The sequence below is a fragment of the Teleopsis dalmanni genome, chromosome 1 (assembly GCF_002237135.1).
Source record: "Teleopsis dalmanni isolate 2A chromosome 1, ASM223713v2, whole genome shotgun sequence".
NCBI classification, from domain to species: Eukaryota; Metazoa; Arthropoda; class Insecta; order Diptera; family Diopsidae; genus Teleopsis; species Teleopsis dalmanni.
In genome coordinates, this window is record NC_051846.1 from 225,423,723 (window position 1) to 225,433,778 (window position 10,056).

The following is a 10,056-nucleotide window of genomic DNA, read 5'->3' on the forward strand; positions in this document are numbered from 1 at the left end:
ATTTCCTCATTTATAATTTAATCTGCTTTTCAAATAAATTAAGAATAGTCCTTTTTAACTGAAATGACATTCTTTCTTTTTATAATTTTTGCATACATTTGCACATGACGGATTATTCATATTACTCATACGCACGGGTGTACCACAAAGTAGCTGAGCAATGGTTTGTCATGTTTCCACTGTATTTTTTGATGATGCTCGGTACTTTTCTATTTGCAAGGCTTAAACCCAAGATTTGTGATAAAGTATAAAATAATACGAAAAACTCATAAATTTTCCGTATACGCTGTTGGTGCTCCTTTTATTAAGTTCGTGCGACCTTCATGAAAATGTATGAGAAAACTGAAAGGACTTTTTCCTACTTCATAAATTAAGTGTTGCTTAAAGTAGATTTAGACAAATTAATTGATGTATACTTTAATGATTTGATTGTTTTTCAGCTCTTATAAGAATAAATTGTTTGTTAATATAATTTAAAAATATAAAGCAATAAAAACAGTATATTATGAAAGTTTTTGTTTTATGAAATAAATCATTGAGTTTGTAGTATCCCTATATATACTATAGGTAAATATACTATACTATAGGTATATACTGTAATGTACCTATATTTTAGTTAAATATATCTGTTGTATAACATCAATATATATATGTGTAGGCGGTTTAATTTTGATACTATATTTCTATATATAAAGTACAAATAAAATAAATTCCACATACCTCATTTTCACCTACTTTAAGTGCTATTTTTAAGTAGTATGATCTTATATGTAATTATTCTTATTAAATTGTGAATAAATTTAAAATGTTAGTACTTGTGTGATATATTATACCGCCTATATTTTAATTGATATTGAGTTTCTGATTAACACAGCAAAAATTAATTAAGGAAAAAATAAAATTAAAAATATAACACACATTCCCATATTTTTCAAGGTCTACGATTCTGTGGAAAGGATTTATTACAAAATAAAAAAGTTTCATTTGCAACAAATACCTTAAGGATACGCATCTCTTTACATATCTCTCATATATATATTTATATAAATATTTCTTTATATTTATAAATATTAGAATATGTAAATTTTTTTTAAATATTCTTAATTTAACTAAAATTGAGTTATTGAAGCACAAAATTTTCATCAATTATTAAGTTTGTAATTTTGTAATTTAAAGAGAGAAATTTTTTTTGTTATATTTATCTGCTTATTCCATAAAAGTTCTAAGCCTGGCACTTGCAGTTCAAAAAAATTATATACGGACTATAAACTAATTAAATAAAAATTCGAATATTTTCTAAGACCACTGAAGATGAGTACTCGACAATACTCGAAACAGCCTTGTAGGGTCAGCCAAATTTCAATAAATTAATTAAAATTTTTGTTGTTGTCTTTACAATTCTATTCGAACACTTTAAATTTTTAAATACTTTCTTTTCGTTATAAGACGCGTCACTTTCAGCAAAAAAAAATTTACATTATAAAAAAATAATGTTCTCAGTTTGGAATAATTTTTGTTTAATCAAATAGTAATAACAAGCTTAATATATTTTGAAAATTGTCAATTTATTTTTTTAAATTTAACAAACTTTATAAAACATTCATTTATTTTAATTCCATTGTATAGTTTAATTATTGTCATTTGACATTTTCATCTCAAATTTATTAATAAAAACACATTGGCTTAATTATGCGAATGTGTTATTTAAAATTTTAATTTAAATTTTAATTGTATAAAATAAATTGATAAAAACAGTTATCTTTAATACTGATGAAATTAAATATTTATTTTTATTTATATAAATGAAAAACAAAAAATAAAACAAAGTTTTTACTTGATAGTGCATTCAATTTGCTATTGTAGCGATTAAAATATCATTGGTAATTAAATAAATAAATTTTTTTTTTAATTTTCAATTTGCTACGTTTGCTTTTAAAATGTTATTAGTAATTAATTTTTCGTCATAATTCTTAGAATAATAATACAATGTCGTATATTGTCGGTTGATGGAGAGTTATAACATGCACCACAGTGTATTAATTATTTTTATAGTATTTGTGGGTTATTTGTATGTATGTTATGTTATGGTATGGAAAAATGTTTTAAAAGCCATCCAGTATTGATTTTTAAAAAGATAAAGCACTCAGACCGCGAACATTCATTGTATTGTGAGCCGTATTCCAATATTTCTTAAATATGTTCAACTCTAATTAAAAAGAGGCGTATATTTGGAAGAGGTAAGGATATGATATTTAAATTGTTGTAATGGGACTTGAGAACTTTAAGTCTGAGTGTTGGGAAAGTATAGAAATATAGAAAATATTTTATAAATAAAGAGTATGTTCAATAGTGTCGACGTCCGCAAAACGACTACATTAAGTCGATGAAACATATATTTGACCCGAATTGGTGTGATTAGTGATCACACCAACAAAATGCATGCAGTATTATAACTTATCAGTATTATAACTTAATATAAAAATAGAAGAATATTTGAACTCTACCATTGAAAACTAAATAACTGTTATTACCAACTTTTTTTTTTGAACTAGAAGCCACTCAATATGTATTTCTTAGATTCTATATACAATTAAATATTTTTTTAAAATATTACTATAAAGCATTGATTAAACCGTACTCCTACAAAAACATTCTTAAATTCTCAAAAGGTAATTTAAGGTTGATAAAGCGTTTCATTACGGGTAATTATGGTCTAAAACATCATTTTCAGAAACTTTTATTATCTGCTAATTTTTTGTGACTATGTATTTTACTTTATGACTATGCTTCGAAGATGATGAAACTACTATGCATATTTTTTGTGACTGTCCAGCTTTAATAGCGCACAGAAGAAATTTATTTCATATGAAATTTCTGTCATAAGAACAGATTAAGAGCTCTTCACTAGATTTAATTCTGGACTTTGTTCACAAAAGCTTTAAAGAGCTTTGTATAATTAAGAGTGAAATTAGTACAATAGGACTCTTCTGGCCTCTTCTGACTCTTCTGACTCTTTGGCCGCAGCTGTTGGTCGATTTCATGACAATAGTTTCAATAATAAAATTAAGTAATGCAATTTAAATAATTTTTAAAGATAAAAGCACAGCTGCAATAATTTTGTTAATACCTGCTGCCTTTAAGTTAATTAAATATTTTAAAATAGAATACATTTCATTCGAATTGAATTTCCATTTTCTCTATATTTTTTATTTTTAGTTACCAAAACTTTCCTTTAATTTCGTTTAATGCAATTTGTTGTTGTACATACAGCAACGGTGTTATTAAAATTTCGTGATTAAATATACATACTTTGTAAATCTTGAATTCAATCTTCTCTGAAATGTATTCCTCAAACCTTTACCAATATAATATTAATGCCAATTTAATCCTTCTCTGCGTCGCACCATTTGCTTGCTCATTTACCATTTACGATTTCCTGGCAGCTTTTTACAGGAGTATTCCGTAAAGATTTTCTGCTCACTTTTACCTTTATTGTATAATTTTGCATATTTTTTGCGTTTGCATTTCCACCGGGTTTATTAAGGTTAAGATATTTGGTATATATTTTCTGTACTTGTAAGTCATAAAATGATGAAAAATACGTAAACATCGAATGACTTAAAGTATTTCGGTTTGATCGATATATTTCACTTAGGGGTATTATTATTTTGCAAAGGAACTTCAACATGGAAACGAATTTCTTACCTGGCCGCCTCATTTTTGTATGTTGCTGTTGTTTACCTTATACCTTATGTGTCGCCATTTTCGTCGCCATATTGATTTCGATAATCACTCTAGTCCCATAAGACGCGCGGTGCACCTCAATGTAATGCCAAACCAATGTAGGACTGAGCACCGTTGAAGACAGAAATGCGTTGCAAACTAAGCAAAATAAAATTTGAAAATCGAAATTTGAATTTGTAAGGAAAAACAGCGTAAGTAAATAAATTTATCAAAGCGAATATTAATTTCGATTTCAATTGAAATTTGAAATAAAATTTAAAATTCAAACGAATATAAAAATTGTTCAAATTAAAAATATACTTATATAGTATGAACGCATATATATATATATATACGAGTATAAATATATAAATATACATTTGAAAAAATATACTTATGTACTATTGAATATCAGGCAAAAGGAAGGAAAGGCCAGTGAAAATGTTAGCAATTTAGAAATAAGTTACAAAAAATCATTTGCACTTTAGGCTTTCATTTTGATTATCATTTCTCTGTCTTTCTTATATACATATTTTCTTTTCAAATACTTGTATTTTTTCACTAAATCTTTTTCAATTCTCAAAAAGAGGAAATTGCTTAAATTGAATTCAGTCATTTCCGTCGCTTGTGCCAAGTGTTTTTTTCAAGTGTCGACAATTGAAGTGAATTTAGCACGGCCCTCGATTATGAATGACTGAGCAATACTTATGCTGGTGGTACTGCATGCTGGTGTGGCGTCTACTGTTTCAAGTGCATTTTAATGGATTTTCTCGCAGGCTGGGTACATACCATGGAATTGGAATATAAGGCATACAAGAAGAATTAGAGCATCGCACATACAAATATGTTGAATTTGAAATATACCAAAGCAGATAATGGATATGTAAATTTAAAATAGGATTTTAAAGTGCTTAAGGAAAGAGGAATATAATAAATTTAAATCTATTTTAAGAATAAAAATAATAAAATTAATTAAAATTTGTAAAAAGCAGTAATATAAAATTGCCATTAAAATCATTATTATATGAAATTTGGTATACAAATGCTCGTATAAACTTATTTATTTAAAAAATTTATATTAAGAATTCATTAATTCATAAATATTGTGACAATGAAGTGCAATGCAGATATAAAATTAAACGAAAAATTGCGTTTGAAGTAATTTTTTACAAAGAGGTTTTCCGAACAGTAATGAACTACAACAACAAAAATTTTATTTTATTTTTTTTTTATATTATTTTAATTAATTGAATTTTTGACTGATCATACAGTTGTTTCGATTATTGCCAAATACCTATCATCAGTGGTCTTAGAAATAATTCTTATCCTTAATTATTTGCACATAATTTTTTACGACTGCAAATACCAGGAATCGAATTCGTGTCCTGCCAAATTTGAAGCTCAGAGTCAGCGTTTATTAACCAACTGGACAAAGCCGTACTTGATTTATATGTTCGCACATTTTTCTGGAGTTTTGTAACGTTGCTGTGAAAGTTTTATTAACAAATTCTGTATAATAATTCAGCTGTATAACAATTGAATTAATTAATATTTTTATTTTTTAATTGTTAAATTTCAATACTATTCTGTTTGTAGAAGCATAATTTATTGCATGATTTATATATTCTTTCTTATATATAGAACCTAATCTAGGAACGTAATACTGAGAAAGTCATGCTTATATTACTAAGCGAGTTGCACGAGTTGCTCTTTAACAAAAATATTAATATCAGAGAAGGTTAGGATCGTGTGTCATGTTATTTAACATAAAATTCTATATAGTGAAGACTTAAAATCACGGTGTTCAAAAACAAATGTATCGCTGTTAAACGTCCCTTTCTGAAATGAAGTTATGTGTTTGGCACAGCACCCGGTATGTATACCTAACTCCACGCCGTATAACAGCAAATGAATACCATCATTCTTCCCGCGTAAGTTTTGTTATTAACTTACGACCACGACACTGCCAACCTGAGCTGGTCAGAACAACCGATGTTGCGGGCACCTGACCACCATGGTACCAGATTTACAGGATTTACGGGTGTCGCAAGCAGGACACTCAATTACCAACATCCATAGTCCAAATGGTGTCAAAATAGCCCCAAATTTTAGTCGCTTTCTACGACATGCTTGCCTTAACTCGGGAATATTCTAAATCCTTGACCTGCAGGTGGATATAGTGAAAGAACTGTAACTGTTATTAATATAAAATAGAGTGAAAAATAATAATTCAAATACTTCAAATCCACTAAACCTGATAAAACTACTGAATCCATCCTTTATAATTATAATAATAACTTTTAAAATTTCCCAAATACAAATGGTCTGATGAAGTGATAAACAATAATCTAGTCAAGTTGAAAAGAGGGATTTTGAAAATACCTCGAGTTAAGAAAGAGTAAAAGTGCTTAAGTGCACAGACTCAAAACAGCTTCAACATAATACAAATGGTTTTTGGGCATGTAATTTTTAACACTGGACTTGTAAATAAAAAATATATGATTTTCTTAATTTGGGAGACTTTCGAAATTAACTTCATTTCATTTTCACGAAATTAAAGAACATAGTATTAATAGTACTATGCATTTCTTCACAATTTTATTTGAAAAACAAATAACTTTTGGAAAAGATCAACTTTCTAATTTATTTCAACTAAATTTCAACAAATTTAAAATCTCATTTTTAACTGCTAAAAGTAAACAAAAGTAATCTAGCTAATAAATTAGTTTTAAATTTAAACCAAATTGGTTGGTTTAAGGTTTAAGTGAGTTACATACTCGTATTTCTGAACTCAACTGTTGGTTGAAAAGAACATTAAATAGTAGTTTCAACCTACAAAAGGGAAAACTAAAAATATGTTCAGGAAATCTTCTGAGCAAACAACTTCATAAATCTTATAAAATTGGATTTACATTCTTGAATTTATTGTTTGTATTTGCTTAAGAATTTATCATGGTGCAGAATTTAATTCCCACAGCACACAAAACTCAAGCCAGCGCATATTAGTAAGTCTGCACACTCGGCAAATGATAACGTAAATAAAGGATTATCCTATCAGTGTTGATGATAAAAAAATATCTTTTTAACTTATGCTGACAACTTTTAATGGCACCACAAACTGCCTTGAAACATTGCAAAACTTTCTAGATTGTTTGCAAAAGTATTGTTCTTTGCTAATCAATAAAATTATTTCTGCCTACATGTGTTGTTTACAGAAATCCTTAAAGCACATCCTTCTTTCTATGCCAGCGTAATTTAATTTATTTATGACATACGAGCGATACATACTATCTACTATCTACGTACTCGTACATTTGTCTGTGTATCTACTGTGCCACAAAAATATCTTATGTATTTTTAAATTGAAATACTTTGGTAAGTATTTTTAGCAAACTAAATGAGCGTTAAATCGATAAAATTTTGTTTATGTATGAGTGTGTTTTTATATCAACACACATAGGTGCCAGTGGATCAAAAATGTTTTTAATTTCATAATTCCACAAAAACCGCTTTGACTTGCAAAAATATTGTGAAATTGTGAAACCTTTTTTCTCCTTTCAATACTCATATTTCAGCACGTTTTAGTACGTCTGAAATATTTTAATAACCTACAAATTTTGTTAAATTTCTGTTATAACAATTTTTTAGTTGAGTAAACTTTTTTGTTACTTAATTTCGATGCCAAGCACGTATCGTCAATCATGCCACTTTACCGCTTTCACATGTGTGCAGGATATACAGCTAGACAAACTTTTCAAAAGGATGTAAGGTTGTAAGAATGAAGGTTGATGTATCTTCTAGAACTAATTGTAGCAATCCTTTTGGCTTGAGAAGTTCGTGCTTCGTGCTTCGTTCTTTTTTTTTGTTGCTCTTATGTATCTATAACGTACGCAATATGCTTCTTATTTTTCATGAATAGATGCTTATAGATTCGGTCGTGCGCGTTATGAGTGTAGGTTTTCGTTGAGCCACTAAAAGTGTACGTAACGTATCCTTGGATGATGATATAAATTAGAAAATAATATCTTAATTTTTTTTTCTTCTTAAAGCAATAATAATAAACCGCTTAGATGTCGAGTTTGAAAAACAGTAATTGCTTTATAATTAAACACCTTTTTTAAAACATTACAGCGAAGCAGGACAAAGTGTACAGTGCAAATGCAATGTAATTGAATTTTAATATAGAAAACCAATGTCATTAAGTTTCAATCAGAAATCACTGCATGTAATTCAATATTGTGCACGCATTAAATAAAATGAGCTTCATATTTCTTTAAAGAGAACTGGTAGTTATATTTCAAGCTTAAAAAAATTATTAAAAAATTAATGATTTATACTATGTTCAGACAGCCAAATTTCCTTAAATGCGTAAAAATTAAATTAAGTTAATTACGAAATTCTTTATACTGCCCCAAATTAAGGAAAGCATATGTTTTTTATGTAGAAATCGAATGCTAAAAATTACATGCTCCAAAAACCATTTGTATTTGGGAAATCTTAAAAGTTAATAATAATAGCTATAAAGAATGGCTCTCAGTAGTTTTATTAGAGTTAGTGGATTTCAGATATGTGAATTATTATTTTTCACTCTATTTTAAATTATTAACAGTTATAGTTCTTTCTCTGTATTCAAATTTAAAAATTTGCACTACTTTCACAATTATTCCCAATTTTATAAAAATCAACTGTCATTGACATTTATTTAAAAAAAATGTCTCTTTTTCGTTAAATCTCAATTTAATTTTTGTTTAAAATTTATCTTACGCATAGTTGCATTCGATATATTCCTTAATTTCAGCCTTCGTTTCAACGAAATTAAGATCACTTTTCTTAATTTCGTTCTTACGTCAAAACTGAAGGTTAATTTCACTGAAGCGAAGATGAAATTAAGATTTTTGCGAAATTAAGGTGTGTCTGAACATAGTATTACCAATTTTATTTTGTATTAAAAACTATTTTATCACGCTTAATAAATTATTTTTCAAATAAAACGCTTTAAGAAATTGTTGCTTTCTCAAACTTTCGGAAAAACTTACCTTTTCGGCATCACTACTTATAGCTAAGTTTTTAATTTTACTCAAGTAAAGCACGTAAGTATTTCAATTTTTGTAAAAATTGATAGAAATTGTATTGACAATGTGTTGAACGATATTAACGTTAATGTCATTTATATTAATAATCAGAAGTGATTTAATACTTTGTAAGTAATTTTCTTTTAATTTTTTAGATGTGTATTTTACTACAGCGTTGGCTTTTTAAATACATGGTATGAGAGTCCTGGTTGAGAAGTATTTCATTTTATGCTATGTGCTTTTATATTTATGTTTCAGAACTCTATGATAATATAATTTAATAAGTATGATGTGATAGTTGTAATTAGTTACAATGTGCATCTCAATTGTTTATTGCTCTTCTTATGTGTGAACAGTTTTACTTAAAGTGCCTCTAAAGCTGCGAGTAATGCCAATGTCAGTAGTAAGTGTAGTAAGTAAGTACAAGCAAGAAGAGTATTAAACTTAAATTAATACTCTAATACTATAATATTATTGCAATACTATACTATAATGAAAACTAAATTAACAATTAAACACAACTATAATTAATTAATAATTTATTCTACAGCTGAATTAATTAAATAATTAATTTCACAGCAAATTAATAAAACTATAAGTTCGAACATATAAGTCAAGTAACGCATTGGATCAGTCGGCTAATGAACATTGACTCTGAGCTTCAAATTTTGCAGGGCACGAGTTCAACGATTGGTACTTGCAGTCTCAAAAAATTATTAACGAATAGTTAAATATATGTTAATATAAATACATGATAATATAAATACATGATAATGTAAATATATGATAACTCGAAGACCAGTGACGATGGGTATTTGGAAATAGTTGAAATAGCAGAATGGTTAGTCAAGAATTTAATTAATTAATGAATAATTAAATTAAATGGTTATAAGTTTGGTTAGGTTAGGTTAGGTTACTGGGGCTGTCCGAAGACTCAGTTAGACCATGAGGTCCATTGTGATACCCTAGAGAATTTGACACCTGTCCCCATAACCATTTGGTACTGACCACAAAGCCATTAACACGAGTTATGGAAATAGAATCTACCTCTCTAAGTAGGAGAGTCTATGTTTTGCGAAAGCAGGACACTGTAGCTGAAGGTGTATTGGTGATTCCTCTTCATCATTCTCCATGCAATGTCTACAATGTAGAGAGGACCTGATATTGAGCCTCACGTCATGTCCTCCCAACGGGCAGTGTCCCCTAATTATTCCCACTATCTTGGATATATTTGCTCGGGATAGGTTGATTGATTCCCCTG